This window comes from Gossypium arboreum, chromosome 4 (assembly GCF_025698485.1).
Source record: "Gossypium arboreum isolate Shixiya-1 chromosome 4, ASM2569848v2, whole genome shotgun sequence".
NCBI classification, from domain to species: Eukaryota; Viridiplantae; Streptophyta; class Magnoliopsida; order Malvales; family Malvaceae; genus Gossypium; species Gossypium arboreum.
The window spans coordinates 54,856,908-54,877,401 of NC_069073.1; the positions used below are offsets into that span (position 1 = coordinate 54,856,908).

Here is a 20,494-nt window from a genome sequence, read left to right on the forward strand (position 1 = left end):
AATTTTAAATAAAATTTATATTTTATTTTATTTTGTTCTCTTTAAATTTATAATCAATCATTTTAAATAAAACATTAAAAATATAATTAGTTATAAAATGATTTAGTTATTAGGTTAAATTTTGCTAGTAATCCTTGTAATTTGCGATGTTGTAGATTTAGTTATTATACTTTAATTTGATTGATTTTAGTTTAAATTTTTTTCAATTGTTCGATTTTAGTCATTGTATTTTTAATAATTAAAATTTTAGTTTTGACTCAAACAATGGCAATTAAATCTATTTGATTAAATTTAATTACTAGTCTTGTACTATGTGTACGAATGTAGATTTAGTTCATATTCTCTAATTGGATCTTAAGTCACTATACTTTTCGAATTTTGGAAATTCAATCTTAACAAAAATGATAGTGTTAATTCATTAATTGAATTTTTAATGAGTAATATATGAAGATAATTAGTTGACATGACATTACACATGATAATGTTACATCAAATTTTAGAAGTAGTAGACCCTAACTTAATGAATTCAACAATTATCATTTGGTGAGGATTAAAATTTTAAATTTTGAAAAGTGAAGGGATTAAAATTGATCAAATTAAAATACTGTGGATTAAATCCAAAACTTTCATGAAATACATGAAACCGATGGCAAAATTTAACCTAATTACTATTAAATTACTATTAAATTATAAATTGCATTTATTATATTATGATCGTATATTAAACAAAAATGTATTTTTCAATTAATATATTAATTATTTTTGAAAGTTACAAGTACAATTGTAATTACAAAATATATATATGAATAACTATAATTGAAATTAATCATTTTAAAAGCATGGTCGATTAATGATCGAACATATCCAGATCTAGATCATAATAAATTTATATAAAGCCTAATATGAAATTAATCATATAATGCACACTAAAATAATAATCATAATATTTAGGACCTCATATGGTGGGACATAAATCAAATTGAATATAGATTGAGAATCTACATATGATTTTCATAGACAAATATTTGAACTCGAGATTTTAAAGCTTACAGGTCTTAACCTTGACTTTAAACTAATGTCTCATTGGTGGTAAGTTTTATTTCTAAAATTTATTATCAATGATAATTATATATATATATATATATATTTTTTTTACTTTGATTAATTCATTTCTTTATGTTTTCAATTGGTTATGTATAAATAATACATGTTTTCATTTTCATTTTTTTATTTTAGTTATGTATATATAATACGTGTTTTTATTCTTATTTTATTATATTTTTTGAGGGTGGAAAAATTTTTGGGCCACAACATTGAGAGCATTGTTTCTTAAGTGTGAAGGGATGCTGATGAGCGAATAAAGAACGCCTTCAAAGATGGCCTTGTAGAATGGCCTTGGCATGGTTAAGCCATTTAGGAGATAATAGTAGGTGATGATCAATTGAGATGGTTATAGGAGATAATCCATTGAGATGATTGTAAAAGATGATCGACTAGGGTGATTGTGAAAGATAATCAAGTTGGATGGTCTTAGCATGGCCTAGGATCTTCATGATGTAGCGAATCAACTAAGATAACCTGTGGGGAAATGGTCTTGATGTGCCATAGGGTCCTCCTGATGTAGCGGATCAATTAAGAAAACCTCTAGGGAGATGGACAAGTTGATCTCAAACTATAAGGACTTTAAGGACATTTACAGAGAAAGAGACAAGGTTAATGGGAACTGGAGGACTTCCCTACAAGGCCCACCCCAATTTTTAATTAGTGATTGAGTAAAACATAATGTAATAAAAGAAGTTTTGAAAAAGAGGGGTAGATGACACTTCTTTATTACTAGGTAGAGTAGTATGACTAGTCTGTGTGTGAAAGGTGGCAAATCCCTTCATTTATAGCCAATGGTAAAGAAACTTGGTGTCTAGTGTCATTTCTCCATTAGCTCAGCGTGGAGGTGCCTTTCGAGACACATTAAACCCTTACGAGTTTTCCTTTAGACAAGTCATGTTGGGTGTTCTGGATATTGTCTTTAAAGTTTTGGTTGTTTATCATCTTCTATGATTAACTTTTATTTTCTTCCCCAACATTCATTCCCCCCTTGGTTTGGTAATAGTTCTCCATTGTTGTTTATAAATACTATCCTCAGGAAGATCTTCAAGGTTGTGTAATCCTGTGTCACACAGCCGTAACACCAAAACGTGTAATAGACTGTGGCCATGTAATCCTAAGTCACACGTTCGTGTCGCCAGGCCATGTAACAGATTGTGGTCGTGTGAACCAATTAACACCTAAATTAAATAGACCATATGGCTGTTCCATATGCCTGTGTATGACACACGGTCGTGTGGTAGATCGTGTACTAGACCGTGTGTGTTGAAAATACCTTCCAAAATAAGCAACTACATCCTATGTTCACTTAAGCCACAAGTCATGCAATATGCCAATCATTTAACCCATTCAAAAGCATTAAGAACCTGTTAAAATATACCATATAATATCCATCCTAAATGCCTAACCAATATGCCACAATTGGCACCTCAAATAAACCATTCACCATCAAACATTCATTACCATTTGTGCCATAATGTTCATACCTAAACAATCACATAAAATCATCATTTCAATTGCTAGAATACCATTAAGTAAAGTTCACAAAATGACTTAGAACATAAATACCAATTCACCAAGCAAGATGCATTATAGGTGTAATGTCCTAAACCTGATTCATAAGGAGGACCTAGGACTGACGCGTCACTGCCTTAAAATCTTTTCTTTTAAAATTGTACAGGCAGGGTCTTCATAAACATACAGTTCAAATAAATATGAATTGTAAATCTTTTGTGAATTTAAAGATAAATAAGTTGTACATTTCCAAGTAAAAGAAAAATAAAAGCTCCACTGGAAGATCTTAAAATCATATTGGGTGTAAGGCACAATTTAACTATAGTGTCGTATACATATACATATACATATAACTACACAAACCTTAATCTTTCAAAGTAAATAATTTGATACTTTGCAAAAACATAATCACTTCACTGAGGTTTTATTGAATTAATCGTTTCAGAAGAATAGATTTAAAATACAAAATTCCTTCTTTGAAATGACACCATCTTGACATCACCCTTATGCCATGCATAATACAAAATACTTAGAAATCTCACGATAAAAGATGCCCCGTGGCATAGTCTTCGAAAATTCCTTTTGTAACACCCCGTACCCGAATCCGTTACCGGAGTCGAATACAAGGTGCACACAGACTTAACTTAATTGTTTTCACAGTCCATAAAAAAAATTTCCAGACAAGCTGGTTACTGCATCACTGTCGCCTTAAAAATCATATCTGGAGTTTCAAAACTCGAAAATCAGTTTTGTAATTTTTCCCTAAAACTAGACTCATGTTTCCATCTACAGATTTTTTTCTAGAATTTTTGGTCGAGCCAATTAGTACAGTTTATTAGTTAAATTCTCCCATGTTACAGGGGTCGACTACACTGACCTTCGTGCGTTACAACTTGAATATCTCCCTGTGCAGGGCTTCAATACTGATGCCGTTTATTTCTATAGAAACTAGACTCAAAGAGGAATCTATACATATATGGTATGACTCCTAATTATCTCTGGTTAATTTATAATGAATTTCCAAAGTCGGAACAGGGAATCCAGAAACTGTTCTGGCCCTGTTTCATGAATACCTAAATATCTCTTAGGATACAACTCATTTGACCGTTTCGTTTCTTCCATATGAAAGTAGATTCATCAAGGCTCATTTAAATAATTTATTCACTATTTAATTCCATTTCTGATATTTTTAGTGATTTTTCACATCCACACCACTGCTGCTGTCAGCATCTGTTACTAAAACAAACTATGCCTATTTCATGACTTTTCCTTGATTTAACTAATAATTCATCATGCATGTCCCAAATTATAACCATGACTTGTGTCCAAACATCACAAAACCAATTCCAACCGAACATTTACGCCATTTTCGCATGGCTAAAAGTTTACATACCAATTTCAACAAAGCATAATAGCTTGTACATGCCGAAATGTACTCCTAGACCAACTACGAAGAAAATACCAAAAGTTGTTAGCCGGTGTGATGACTTCGATGACGGTCCCGAATACGCAAAAAGTCGAGTCCAAGAAACCTAAAATAGGTGACAAGCAAACACCGAATGAGTATATAACTCAGTAAGTCATAAGCAATGCACTACCAACCATTAATAACATTATCACAAGAGGAAACAAAATGGAACGAGGCTAATTACTCCATTCAAACCGAACTATACCATAGTTCCTTAGACCTTTCGATTCAATCTCATACCAAGTTACACATTCACATTCCATATACTAATCAATAGGATATTTGAGGCATTTTTATGCACCATTTTGTTTTCGTTACAATCATACATCTACATGACCTTTCAGTTATTCCACGACAATTCTTATGTACTTGACTTCAATTTGAATTGTCGCATAGGTTCAAAACTTACCAAGCTCAACTCCAAATATAAACATAGCGCCTATTAGCCATGAACTCAAGGTACTTACCCGATCCGCTGTCCGTGATCAACTCAATAATGTCGCACACTCAGTGTCAATAGTGATTCAAAAGCATATAGTGAGTCCGCACACTTAGTGCTATATAATCAACTCGCACACTTAGTGTTATATGATCAAACTCGCACACTTACTGCTGTACAGATTTTAAACCCGCACACTTAGTGCCATTCTCATGATCACAAATGTTTATACCCGCACACTTAGTGCCGAAATCAACAACTCGATGCATCTCACCTCTTTTCTTTTCATTCAATACTTTCATCACCACATACATACATGTATATAAATTTATCATTCCTTTCGGCATAATTACATAGACATTATGTCTATTTAAATCAATACAAAATATATGCTTAGTGACCTACCTTGTGTGGTGTAAAATAATTCCAAGTCGGCTACTCGATGACCTTCGATTTCCCTTGTTGGACGCCTCTCTTTAGGATCTTGAGCTTAAACAAATAAATTAACTCATTCAACCGCTTTGCTACACATATTGATATTCACATTTTAATGATTTTATGACATACGGAACGGCATGGTAAAATTTTTATCTTGCTACCTCATGCTCTTAGCTATTCGGCTCATAACCATATGCTATAGCCCTACTATCAATAATCCAATCACACATGCATGTATATATATATGGCCGAATGTACAAAGCATAGACTCATCATCACCTATGCTCTTAATTTGATGGCGAATATGCATACATGTATATACACTATTAATCAATCACTAACATTGCACTTCACCTTAATAGCTAGCTTAGCAAACCTCGATTTAACACATAGTTGTTCATAACACAACTTAAGCATACTCTCCATTCCATCAATTCCAAAACTTAATGTCTTACTCAAAAATGCTAAAAAGAAAATCTAAGAGTCATCAATCCACCATCACATGTATCCTTAACAAGCTTCATATTTAGCATGCAATGGCATTAACACAAAATCTACCTTGGCCGAATATCATCCCCATGATATAGCAAAGTTTTGAACCATGGACTAATTAGAACTCAAGCTAGCAACTAAGAACATGCATGAATCTCATGGCACAACCTCAAACATACCTTAATCTAGATGCAAGTATGGCCAAATCTCCTCCTAATCCTCTTCCAAACCAAACATGAAGCAAAAACTCCTTCCTCCTTCCTAAGAGAATTTCGGCCAAAAGAGATGAAAAAAGGATGAACATTTTTTTTCTTTGTTTTCATCATAATCCCTTTTTTCTTCATCTTTTTTTTTCCATTTCATTATTACCCATACTCCTTATTTTATTTTTTCCTCCCATGATGCACCAACAAAACATGTCTATGACATGTTTTGCCCATATTTCTTTGTCATGGCGGCCACTAGGCTTGGATTTAGGAAATTTGACATGCAAGCCCTCCTTTTGATTACATGCACTATTAGATCCTTATAGATTAGCCTATCACATTTCAAAAGTGTCACACAAGTCCTATTGACTAAATTCACATGAAATTTACTAAATCGAAACTTAAAACTTTCACACATTCATAATCACATATTTTAGACAATAAATACTACGTTCAAACATTTCGGTGACTCGGTTTAGCGGTCCCAAACCACTTCCCGAATAAATTCAAGATACCAATTGTTCATCATTTGGAGAAAGGCATCCCAGCCTCATCTCCTTGTCTCAATGTCTCAGTCTACTTTCCACAGCGCGGTCGCTTAAAGGGAGCCGGCGCATTACTAGCAAAGATCATCACCGCAGCCTTCAGGATCCATTACTATATTAAAACAAAACACGCTTTAGAATAATCAGAGTCACCACACTATCACAATATTTTTATTGCATGTATAGCTAGACTTTTACACACACTTTATTAGTCCGAGAACCGACTAAACCATAGCTCTGATACCACTAAATGTATCACCCTTACCCGTTACTATCATGCGAACAGATACAAGGTATTACCGTAACATAACACATACCATTAAACATAACCGAGATATAAATATGTCATCCAATTTGATAGTGCATCGTATAACATATGTCTTGAACAATATTAGCCAACTTTAATGGCTTGTATAAAGTAGCTGGTCGAGTACTGTAACTAATATTTTAAACCTAGACAAATATGACACGTAACAAAATAATTAAGCCTACTATACATGCCATAATTCAAAACGTTTAGTTCAAATACCCTAAAGTATGATAGTGCGGGTAGATCTTCACGATCCTTAACTCCCGAGCAAGCCGGAGGACACTATAAGACAAAAGAGAGAAACAAAGTAAGCTTATAGCTTAGTAAGTAAGTATGTAAATACTAATTAAAGAATCTAACATGTTTACACAACAATTCAAGTATATCTACTTTAACTTCACTATTCATTCCACTTTGATTAAGCTTGTCTCACATTGCGTCATATTCACTAAATAAATCATAACTCGAGTTACAAAACTCAAATTCAAATCCGTAAAATTTCTGTAATTTTTGCTAATTTTTGCTAATTTTGCTAATTTTGCTAATTTTTTTCTGTAATTTTGGTTCAGCCAATTAGTACAGCTTTATTAGTTAAAGTTTCCTGTTACACATTTCATCGATCGACCTCTGCTCACTACGAATTGAATTTCTCTCAGTACACAATTCAAACAACCCCAAGTCTGTTTCATTTAAAACTAGTCTCAATAAGGAATTTAGGCATGTAAACTATATTTCTTAATTTGCTTTGTACAATTTTTAATGATTTTTCAAAGTTGGAACAGGGATCACGTATTCATCCTGAGCAAGTCACATACAATTGTAAATATCTCAAAATATAGAATTCCTTTGCTTGCTCTGTTTCTTTTACATGAAAGTAGACTCATTAAAATTTAATTTCACATCTCATTCAACTTCTAATTATATTCCTCCTATTTTTGGTGATTTTTCAAAATCACGTCACTGCTACCATCTAAAAACAGTTTTAATGCTAATTTCACTCTTTCACACATTCTTTATGCTAACCTCATTTTATCTTATATATGTATATACCACAAATCATTTTCACCACATTTCATTCACCAAAAGTGTAGGTCCAAACCACAATATCACCATAAAACCATCCCGTTGAACAATTCGGATCAATCCTCGATATTTAATGGTTTCAGCACACATCCCCACCATCATACTTCATTTAATTCGGCTCTCTTGTACACATGGTGAACACTTAGTACCACTCATGCGACCTAGCCGATTTGTCTCGTAGCTCTCTTGTCTACATGGTGTCCTTCACTTGGAATCACGCATGCACCTAGCTACATTTATCTTTCACGTAGCTCTCTTGTCTACATGGTGTCCTTCACTTGGAATCATGCATGCGACCTAGCTACATTTATCTTTCACGTAGCTCTCTTGTCTACATGGGATACATCTCAGATTACACATGTGACCTAGCTACTACAGGTGTCTCGTAGCTTTCTTGCACACATGATGTGCACTCAAGATCATACATGTGACCTAGCTACGCTCCTCTATTTCATTCGATCTCTCAATGTTCAACCGGATCTCTCTCTCAGATTTATTTCCATTCTTCCCATAGTCAATTTATATTTTAACATCAGCTAGTATATTTATATAATAGGCTGAAATATAAGAATGTACATGAAATTATTGTAATATTTACATACAACTTACCTTGGTGCAAAATATGGAAATTTTGCAATTTAGTCCAAAACTTTTCTTTCCCCTGCTCGAGGTCGGTTCTTCCCTTTCTTGATCTATAATAACACATTTAGCTCATTTAATACTCATACTATTTATTTCAATCCAAAATCACATTGTAGAAAAATTACATTTTGCCCCTAACTTTTACAAAATTACAATTTTGCCCCTAGGCTCGGGAATTTAATTTCAGCCCTTATTCTTATGATTTATGATATGCTGAACATTTTCTCTTCTACAACAACATCAAATTCTCACTCTATCATATAGTTATGAACAATAGGTATTTTTACCGATTATGCTGCTTTTACTCGTTTTCACTTAAAACCGAGTAGCACAAGTTATTTAACATAATTTAAAACCTCATATTCTATCATAAAACATCAAAATACACAAATTTCACCTATGGGTATTTTTCCCAATATGAACCCTAGGTTAAATTATTACTAGCATAAGATTAATCGAGCTTAGGATTCCAAAACGTAAAGAACATTAAAACGGGCTTGAAATCACTTACTATGGAGCTTGAAAATTGAAGAAACCCTAGCTATGGAGAGAGGAGAATTCGCAGCAACTAAGGAGGATGATGATCAATTTTGTGTTATTTTTCCCATTTTATTTCATTTAATATCCAAATGACCAAAATGCCCTCCTTACTAAACTTTCAAAATTCCTTCCATGTCCTAATTTTGTCCATGAACTTAAAATTGGTCAAATTGCTATTTAAGACCTCCTAATTAATATTCCAAAACAATTTCATACTAAAAACTTCCGGGATGCAAATTTTGCAACTTATTCGATTTAGTCCCTACTTTCAATTTAAGCACTTTAGGCATAGAATTTCATCACGAAATTTTCACACAATCATACAATCATATCATAAACCCCAAAATAATTATAAAACAATTATTTCTATCTCGAATTTATGGTCACGAAACCACTATTCCGATTAGGCCCTAATTCGGGTTGTCACAATATATAAGACCAATAAACCTTTCTAGCTCAGCAAGTCATACAGTTCGCCCGTTGGTGAATATCATACAAGAATAGACTTTACTATAGACACTATTCCTTTGGCGTATATACTATGCTCATTCAACCATGCAGAAAACCTTCTTTGTGCTAGCCACACCCAAGTCCATAATCAACCCTTAGCATTCATTTCATTCGTTTCATCATGATTTGCCAATCTAGTTTGCAATAACTCTTGCCTACATGATCCCTTTTCATGTATCACGATCTGCCAGTTCAATGCTCATTTCATTGAAGGCATCTCCATGATTTCATTTTCATAACTCAATTCATATTGTTCATTCTAGAAACAATGGGTGCTGGCTTAAACACGAAGTTAGGTCCTTACTCCATTTACACAGACAACTAACTCAAACTTATAACCACAAACCTTTATTACCCATACATAAATAAATAATCTTATAGGATAAAAGTGCTTACCCCAATCAAACATAAATGAGAACATTATACACTCATATGGAAGCAAGAAGGAACTCAACAGAAAATGCAGGAATGTTCAAACAACAGAACCTTTGCCATTTTCACGAGAGCCTTTAAGAGTATCTTGAGCTATAGTATAAATAGTTAAACTTATCAATTCATTGCACCAGGAAAGTAAACAAGTGGATAAGTCTGATAGGTACAAAAACTTAGTCCTATACTAACCAAATTCTCATTCGTCTAACCAAATTGTTCAACTAGGATAACAAAATAATAATAAAACATACATTTTTTTTTTCAAATTAAGGTCTTAACACTAAGGGCCTAACGTATCGTCTAACAGCTGGGGTAGCGCATACTCTTCAGAAGAGTCCGCCAAACCACCAAGCTTGCCTAATGCAGACTTCACCCGAAGATGCAAGCATAGAATCATATACTTAATCAAAATCAATACTTACATACTTAGAACTTACTCTATTGCCTTACTTCCATCAACAATATTCAAACACTAGGGCTTCACCGGACGAGATGTTACAACTCTCCCCCACTTAGGAAATTTCGTCCCCGAAATTTATACCTGAAAATAACTGAGGATATTGATCTTTCATTAAGCTATCTCTTTCAAGTAGCTTCTTCAATGCTATGATTCCTCCATAACACCTTAACCCAAGGAATATTTTTTATTTCTCAGCTCCTTAAGTTCTTTGGCTAGAATACATATAGGATCTTCCTCGAAAGATAGGTTCAGTTCAACCTCAAGTTCCTTTTTAAATTTGTATATGATTTAGTCGGTCATGTATAGTTTTTAAGTGACTATGGATGATGGCAACTTTCTCTTCTGTTTCACGTACCAAGTTTGGACCCACTATCTTTCTTTTGCTCAATTCCATCCAATAGGTAGGTGTCCTACACCTTCTACAGGCTTCAAATGGAGACATCTTCAGGCTGATGTGGTAATAATTATTATAGGAGAATTCAACTAGAAGGACATACTTCTCCCAGTTTATTCCTAAATCACTCACACAGAAATACGTTATATCCTCTAAGACCTAAATAACTTTTTCTGATTGGCCATCAGTCAAGGGTGAAATGCAGTGCTAAATTTTTGGCAGTCTTTTTTAAATCTGTATATGATTTCTATCAGTCCTGTATAGTTTTTAAGTGACTATGGATGATGACAACTTTCTTCTCTATTTAACATACTGAGTTTGGACCCACTATCTTTCTTTCGCTCAATTACTTCCAATGAGTAGGTGTCCTACATCTTCTACCATACAAGGCTTCAAATGGAGACATCTTCAGGCTGATGTGGTAACTATTATTGTAGGAGAATTCGACCAGAGGGACATACTTTTCCTAGTTTATTCCAAAATCAATCACACAGAAACGCATTATATCCTCTAAGACCTGAATAACTTTTTTTGATTGGCCTTCAGTCGAGGGTGAAACTTAGTGCTAGATTTTTGTCTGTCATTTTTAAATTTGTATATGATTTCTGTTGGTCCTGTGTAGTTTTTAAGTGACTATGGATGATGGCAGCTTTCTCTTCTATTTCACGTACTATGTGTGGATCCATTATCTTTCTTTCGCTCAATTCTATCAAATAGGCAGGTGTCCTACACCTTCTACCATACAAGGCTTCGAATGGAGACATCTTCAGGTTTACATGGTAACTGTTATTATAGGAGAATTCAACCAGAGGGACATACTTCTCCCAATTTATTCCAAAGTCAATCACACATGAACGCATTATATCCTCTAAGACCTGAATAACTCTTTTTGGTTGGCCATCAGTCGAGGGTGAAACGCAGTGCTAAAATTTAACTTGGTTCCCAAATATTGTTGTAACTGGTTCTAAAACCTTGAAGTAAACCTTGGATCTCTATCAGACACTATGGACTAAGGTACCCCATACAGGCATACTATCTCAGTGATATACAATTCAACTAACTTCTCCAAGTAATAAGTTGTATTCATTGGATGAAAATGAGCTAACTTGGCAAGTTGATCAACTACCACCCAGACAACATTCTTCTTGGACGAACTGAGGGGTAACCCCGAAACAAAATCCATGGTGATTTTATCCCATTTTCATTCACGAATTTCCAAATGATACAACTTTCCAGAAGGAACTTGATGTTCCCCCTATAACGTCCCTTACCCGTACTTGAGACTGGGATAAGGTACAGGGCATTACTGTGCACGAACATGACATTTCTGGAAAAATTTTGGGCTATAAAATTTCTTTCCAAATTAAAACCAATCAATCATATTCATGATGTCCCTATCATAAACTTACGAGGCCAAATACATACATTGAAAATGGTCTGAGACTAAACCGAGAACTTAAGGAAGATTTTGGAAAATTTCCTAGGTTAAGCCTCACACGCCCGTGTGGAGGAAATGCACACGCCCGTGTGTTTTGGGACACACTCGTGTCCCTTACCCATATGGAATTAATTGAATTTATTTCTCATTTTGAACCTATAAGGGTTCTCACACGGCCGACCACACGCCCGTGTCCCTAGCCCGTATCCTTCATATAGCTTAGACACACCCTTTTTTTTGGCCGTTCCCAAAAACTTGAGCATTTTGTTTATGACATCATCATGTATTTAGGGAAACACAGCCAAGACGCATGCCCGTATGCTAGGCTATATCCTGCACACGGTTGAGGCATAAGGCCGTGTTTCTACCCATGTTTTTACTACCATGCATTCTGACTTAAAAATTTTAGGTGTAGGGGACACATGACCATACCACCTTCCCATGGGGCTGATCGTGTGTCACACATAACCTAGACACACGTCCGTGTGTCTATTTGTATGGACCCTTTTGGAGGCTACAAATCTAAGCCAATGGTCACCCTCTATAACCACTCATATTCGTGAACCTCAATGATGTTTAACATGGCCTAAATATGTCCTAGTACTACCATAAATGGCCTATTGCATGTTAACCTCATCTCATCGGTTATTTACATGCTAATTTATCCTCTTTGTATTTAAGATTTCCATCTCATTCAAAAACACATTTAGACTTGGCTCTTTGTTATAACTAATTGCAAATTATAACCTAACCATCCCAACTGATTTGGCCACATTTCATATGTCTATTTATAATATACCACATTTAATCATCACAAGAACATTTAACCACAAACAAGCACCATTAGTGTAACATCCCAAAATAGGGCCTAGTCAGAACAGTGGTTTTGGGGCCACAAATCTGACGTTAAAATATTGTTTTTATGATTGAAAAAAGTTTTATAATATGAATATATGCATGTGTTAAAGTTTCATGAGGAAATTCTAAGTATAAGGTGTTCAATTGGAAATTAGGAACCAAATTGAATAAGTAGCAAAATTTGTGTTTTAGAAGCAATTTGTATGAAATTGCTTTGGATTATTAATTAGGAGGTCTTAAAGAGCAATTTCCCAATTTCTAAATTTTTGGACAAAAATGGGCTTGTATGGAAAAATTTGAAGGAAATGCATTAGGGGCACTTTGGTCATTTGGTATACTAATGAAATAAAAAGGGAAATAAGCCAAATATCAGCTAATTCTCTCCATGTTGTTGCCGAAATTTTAGGGTTCTCCATAGCTAGGGTTTTTAAGCTTTTCAAGCTCTATAGTAAGTGCTCCCAAGCCCTGTTTTTAATGTTCTTCGTATTTTTAAAATCTCGGTAACTTGCTCTCTCTATTTCTACCCATATTTCATGATAGGGTTCATGTTTAGAAATTTACCCATGCATGAGAAGCTTATGTTTTGATGATTTATGGAGGGATATGAGAGTTTAAAGGATGGTAAACAACTTTTACTAAGTAGATTTTCATGAAAAGTGCTTTAAGGACTATTTTGTAAAAGTTGTAGAAACGGTAGAAAAATGTGAAAGGAAGGAAAATGTGGGTTGTTATGAACATGAAAAATGTTTGGCTAGGCTTGGGTAACGAATAAATCCCATACATTGTATTATCCGAGCCTAATGACTAAATTGTAAATATTTGAAAGTATAGGGGTAAAATAGTAATTTTACCCAAGTATAAATTTTTGGGTCATTTTGAGTAATTTATGTATTAAACGAGCTAAATTTGGTATTATAGATCAAGAGAATCGAGATACGAGCCTTGATAGGGGAAAATAAGGTTTACAAGGTTTAGGCTCGATTTCTAATAATTTGTACTGAGGTAAGTACATATGCAAATAAATACATTAATTATTGTTATTAAATGATTTATTGATATTTGTATGCTTAATATGCTTATTTGGCTATGTTGATAACATAACATGTTTTGATGCTTTGCTATATGATTATGAGACGTTGGCCATGTGAAAGAAACCATTTATGCGAGTACATTTGGTAAAGGTCTAGACGTCTAAAATCCCGTTTGAACCTTAGGAATAGTTGAGCATACAAGTGAAATTTCACTAGGATAGTCATGTGTGTTATGCTAGGGTCCCAGTGCTGGGTATCATGAGTTGTGTTCGGATACTCTCTTAGCTCTTTGAGTAACCCCGTTAAGAGTGGCATGTGATTCTGTAATATGAGGCACTTCGGTGCACTTTTTGTCATGTAGCCAAGGCTACGTTCAGACACTTCTGTGCATTTCTTCCATGTGTCCGAATCATATTCCAAGTGTTCAATGGGTAACGTAATATGAATTCCGAAAGTAAAATTTATGTAAGCAATATGTGTGCTAGATGACACAGGTATGTATTAAAACCCTATGAGGACTTAGTATATGATAATATTATGAAAGATATGTATTTGGATATGCCTGTGTATATGATTATGGAAGGTAAGTATACATATGACATGATGAAAAGTATCGTAATGGATAAGTAATTATGCTTAGATTATCAATAGTTGCAAAATGTAGATTATTTGTATGTGTACTTACTAAGCTTTATAGCTTACCCTCCTCTCTTTTCCCTTCTCTTTAGGTATGTCAAGCAAGCTCAAAGGATCGGGAGACGTCGGAGCTTGGATCACACTATCTTCAAGGATTTTGGGTATAAAAGGGTTCAATTATTTTGGTCATGGCATGTATAGGAAACTTGTCCATTTTGTTTATATGTGTCATGTTGATGTAGCCAAGTGTAATGGCTCATTTAGGCATTGATTATTTTGTATGTGGCCATGTGATTTGGTCCATATAAATGATTGGGATGTATCCCTAAGTTTACCTTTACATGCATACTAGGATGTGTATGTGTTGGTTTGATGGATGACTATTTATTTGCTAGTATGTGGTTGCATGCTTTAGTACTTATAATAGATTGATAATAAGGAATATGGTAAACCATGAAATTGGTGCGGAATGACTAAAAGATAAGGTTGTGTGAATACTAATGGACTAGTATGAAAAGGGGTCATAGTGATGATATAATGTTGCATGTTTAAGTGTCCAAATATATCATGGCATATGGCATTGAACATATGGAAGTGCATGATTGTTTAAGGGTGACCAATGACTTGGAGAGTAGCCTCCAAATGGTCCACACGGGTAGACACATGGGCATGTGTCTAGGCCGTGTGTGACACACGGTCAGCCCCATGGGCATCTCGTTTGGCCGTGTGTCCCCTGCACCATGAATTTTAGGTTAACATGCATGGTAGTTAACACACGGGCAGAGACGCACCATGTATCTCAACCGTGTGGAGGACACGGCCTCTAGCCACGGGCGTGTGCTTGGTCGTGTGCCTCAAATTTGTATGATGACGTCATAAAAAGAATGCTCGCTAAAATCACACGGGCTACCACACGAGCGTGTCCCATGCCGTGTGAGGAACACTGGCCAAGGACACGGGTGTGTGCTCAGCCATGTGAAAACCCCTGTAGGTTCGAATTGGAGAATAAATCCAATAATTCCACATGGGTGTGGGACATGGGTGTGTCCGCAAGCACACGGGCGTGTGCATTGCCTCCACACGGATGTGTGAGGCTTTAACCTAGAAATTTTCTTAGAATTTTTGTGAGTTCTCGGTTTAGTTCCGGACCGCTAATGATGTATGTTTTGGGCCTCGTAGGTCCATAATAGGGACAGATTGACTTTAATTGATTGGTTTCAGTTTGAATGAAATTTTGTGGCCTATTTCTGTATGTTTGGTTCTGCTTAAGTTCGATAATGCCTCGTACCCTGTCCCGGCATCGGATACGGGTAAGGGGTGTTACATTTATTAGTATCATAGCTACGGTTTAGTCGATTCTTGGACTACACAGCATGTTTCTGTGTAACACCCCTAACCCGTTCCCGTCGCCGGAGGGTTAAAGAGTATTACCATAGAAGCATGAAATTCTAGTTAACTTTATTTGAATAACTTCCGTTGGCACACCTATAAAAGAGTCATCTCTAGGTAATGGCTATATTGATTCATTCTTAAGTTTGATTCACCTCAAACATTGAAAACATTAATCGAATATCAACCACACATTCACATTAACTATGTGGAATACATATAGTAACTTAACAAGCCATTTTCGTATAGCTATACATATATACAACATCAAAAAGATATATATTTAACAACAAAAAGTCAAGCCTATACATGCCATTATCAAAGTTTAACTACTAGAGTACCGAATAGGCTTAGATAGTGTGGACGACTTCGACTTTGAGATCCCCGAGACCCTAGCTAACGAAAGAGATCTATAAAACAGAGAATTAAGGGCAACAGAGTAAACATTTCTATGCTTAGTAAGTTTTAAGCATTTCAAACAATTAAAGAAAAAAAAAACTTGTCATTAAAATCGAACATTAAGTATCACAAAATTCGAATTCAAATTGTAAATCATTTGGTCGATTATACATAAGTACACTAGTTATAAGACCTATTGGCCGAATATATGAATACTTAAGAGATTTCCAACACATTTTTCACTATACTATTTGGCTCATACAATTAAATTTAGGCATATACTTTCATATAACGATGGTCGTCGATCGAATAGGCTATTCTCTTAATCGTAGATACGGTAATCATCCACACACATATATTCATATATATATATATATATATCATTCTTTGATAATAATAATTCGCTTTAAAAATCAACTTACATATGAGAACATAATACGTACCTGGCCATCTTAATGTATCATACATAATCAATAGTGGTTTCCTTGAATATTCGAATTCATAATCTTACTCGAATCACCGACGTTAAGCCTGCTAGGTTTTAAAACCCGAATCCAGTTACTAGCACAAAGCCTGCGGGACTTTAGGCCCGGATATATTCCAGCACGTAGCCTGCGGACCTCAAGTCCGGATATGTTTCCAGCACGTAGCCTGCAGACCTCAAGTCCGGATATGTTTCCAAATATCATGCATTCTTAGTCATATTTGAACACATCTCATTCAACTTATCACTTTAGTAGTCATTTGCTACATTCGGATATAAGCTAAATATGCATATCATCATTCACTATTCGGCTCAAGAGTCATACATAATATCACATATTTATTTCACCATTCAAGCTTAAACCCAAAGTGACCATTAGACTATAAGTCATATACATGAATTATTTATCTCACAACCTAATTTAAGTACAAACCAAAAGATCTCAATTCACCTAATATACTTGTATAGAGGCATCATCAATTATATAATAAAGGAGACTACTCAAAACTTACCTCGGATATATTTGAACAGTTACGGATAGACTACTCGATTGCTTTCTCTTTTCCTCTATCTGATTTCGACCCTTTTTGCTCTTGAGCTTGATTTAAAACAAATAGATTTATTCAATTACTTATCAATTAAACAATTTAATTTAATACATGTATACCATATATTTAAGGTACAAATGACTTTACTAACTAGCTATTTAAACATCATACATATGCCCTACTCATGCACAATCGAACATATTACTAGGCTACAATCAACAACTACATTTATCCCCATATGATAGATTAAAACTATCAAGGAACATTTTACTAACTTATTATGTGACAGCCCAAAATTGACCCTAGTCAGAATGTGGTTTCGGGACCACAAAACCGAGGCGTAAAAATAATTTAAAATTTATTTTGATGCCTATAATATGTGTGTATTCATGTGTGACATTTTTGATGGTTCGATTTAGTGTTATAAAGGTGAATTTCACTAGAAAGGACCTAGTAGTAAACTTTGAAAGTATGATGGGGAAATGTGTGATGACTAGTTGAAAATGCATGCAAAATTAAGGGATTTGCATGTCAAATTCCCCAAAGATGGCATAGTGGCCGGCCATGACATGGTTTATGGGCAAAGAAAACATGTTGAAACATGTTTTGTTAATGCATGATGTATTAAATGATAAAAAATTAATGATGTTGGATGAGAAATAAAAAATGTGTGTGAGTGTGGCATTCCCCCATTGCCGTGCAAGTGAAAGAAGAACAAGAAAAAATTGTTCATCCTTGTTCTTTCCTTTTTGGCCGAAAATACTAAGGGAGGAGATAGGAGTTTTGCTTCATGCTTGGTTTGGAAGAGAACAAGAAGGAGATTTGGCTATACTTGTATCAAGATTAAGGTATGTTTGAGGTTGTGTCATGAAGTTCATGCTTGTTTTGGTTGCTAACTTGATGTGCATGTTAGCCATGGTTCAAATCCTTGTTATGCCATGAAAATGGCATTTGGCCAAGGTTGATATTGTGTTAAAGCCATTGCATGCTAAATGTGAAGCTTGTTGATGATGCATGTAATGATGGATTGACTACTCTTGAAATTTCTTTTTAGTATTCTTGAGTAGGGCATTGAAATCTTTGTTTAACCATGACCGAAGTTGAAAGGGTATGGTTGTGATGTATTCGGCCATGGTGCATTCATGAGCACGATTTATGCTTGTTATTGAATGGTAAAAAATTTGTGTTTTAGATGGTTATGAACACCTTGAGATTCGGCCATGCACCTATATGTGTATATGTTTGCACATGATGTTTTGGTTATGAAGTAAGTGATAAATATGTTTGCTTAAAGAAGAAAATGTTGAAGAATGGTTGTGAAATTGCAAGTACGTTCGGCCTAGTACACATATGATGTGAAAATCTTGGAATTTATTGTTGATTTGGTGCAAGTATGACTAAGTATAATCGGCCATATGAGTGCTTGATGCTATATTATAAGTATTGAGCTACAATATGTAAAGCATTAGCTAGTAAAATGTGTGCCATTCATGTGTGGTGTTAAACATGTAACTGGCCTCAACATCAACTGTAACACTCCTTACCTGAGACTGTTTCCAGAATCGAGCACGAGGCATTACTAAACTTATTCTATCCCTTAAATAGGTTTAAATTGTTTATTTAAGCATTTCGGAATGTGCTGCCATTCTGCGTCGTAGTCGCCTAAAAATTCATATCTTGAGTTCCGAAACTCGAAATTAAGATCCGTAAATTTTTCCTGAAACTAGACTCATATATCTATCTACTAATTTTTTTCATAGATTTTTGACTTGGCCAATTAGTACAGTTTATTAGTTAAAGTTTCCCCTGTTTCAAAACTCGACTGCACTAACCTCTTGTTACTACGAACCATGTTTCTTCCTGTAAAAAATTCATATCACTAAGCCGTTTGTTTCTCTTAAAACTAGACTCAACAAGGATTATAACCATATAAATTATACCTTCTAATTAGTTTTGTACAATTTATGGTGAATTTCCAAAGTTGAAACAGGGGTTCCAGAAATTGCTCTGACCCTGTTTCACTAAAACTCAGATATATCATGAAATATAATACCTTTACCTATTTTTCTTATTCCATAAGAAAATAGACATAATAAGCTTTAATTTCATATATTATTCATCTTCAAACTATGTTTATACAATTTTTAGTGATTTTTCAAAGTTATGTCATTGCTGTTACTTGAATCTGTTTTTAGGTTACTTTCACATTTTTCATAATTTTCATGTGATAATCACCATTCAATCATACATATTAATAAACATGCATATCATCGGCCATTTTTATTAACTAATCACTAGCAAGTATTTACACATCATTCATTGTTCATATTATACCAAAAGTGGCTAAGTTTCTATACATGCCATACACAAAACAAAACGTCTAATTATACCGAGTTATTTCTTTGATAGTGTGATCGGCCTCCGACGTTTCCTTCGATCCCCGAGTGGCTAGATAAGTACTATAAGAAGAAGAAAATAAAGAGATTAAGCACTAGGCTTAGTAAGCTTACAAGCAAATAAATCACAACATTCAACATAATGGATAATTATGCATAATATCATCTAACATCATAAATTTCTTTACTTCTCAATTTCTATCTTCTTCTTTATTCCCTTACCTTCTTTCTTACCTGACCTTTCCTTTTTCATAAGTATAATCTACTTTTCCTTTGCTGTTAATTCACTGTAATTTAACTCGTATCCTGACCCGTTGAACCACTCGGAATACTAAGGATACTAGGGTCGTTCCTGTCTATCAATATCTCGCCAATGCCATGTCTTTGACATGGACTTACATGAATTATTCCTGTCTCCAATGCCATATATAATATGGACTTACATGGCTCAATCCTGTCTCCAAAGCCATATTTCTAATATGGACTTACATGGCTCATTTCGTTACGTCTCACAACCCTAATATCCTAACATTCCTAGGGTTCAACCGGCTTTCTAACACTTTTCCTCTGTCACTTCACCTTAAATTCGACTTTAAATATTTTCATAACATAAATATATAAATGCTGAAATTGACAATAATAATGTAAAATAAAAGAATATTGCATTTATTTCTTGTAAACTTACCTCGATACAAAATGTGACTAAACTTTACAATTTAGTCCTTTACTTTTTCTTTTCC

The 20,494-nt window shown here is 34.5% G+C and overlaps 1 long non-coding RNA gene across 1 annotated transcript; it reads right to left on the bottom strand.

The window, feature by feature from the left end:
* Window positions 1-19,609: 19,609 nt before the first annotated feature.
* On the bottom strand, window positions 19,610-20,494 carry LOC128291454 (uncharacterized). The gene is made up of 2 exons (XR_008281245.1): window positions 20,440-20,494; window positions 19,610-19,817 (listed from the first exon to the last, which is right to left on the bottom strand). It is a non-coding gene; the product is annotated as an uncharacterized LOC128291454 (long non-coding RNA).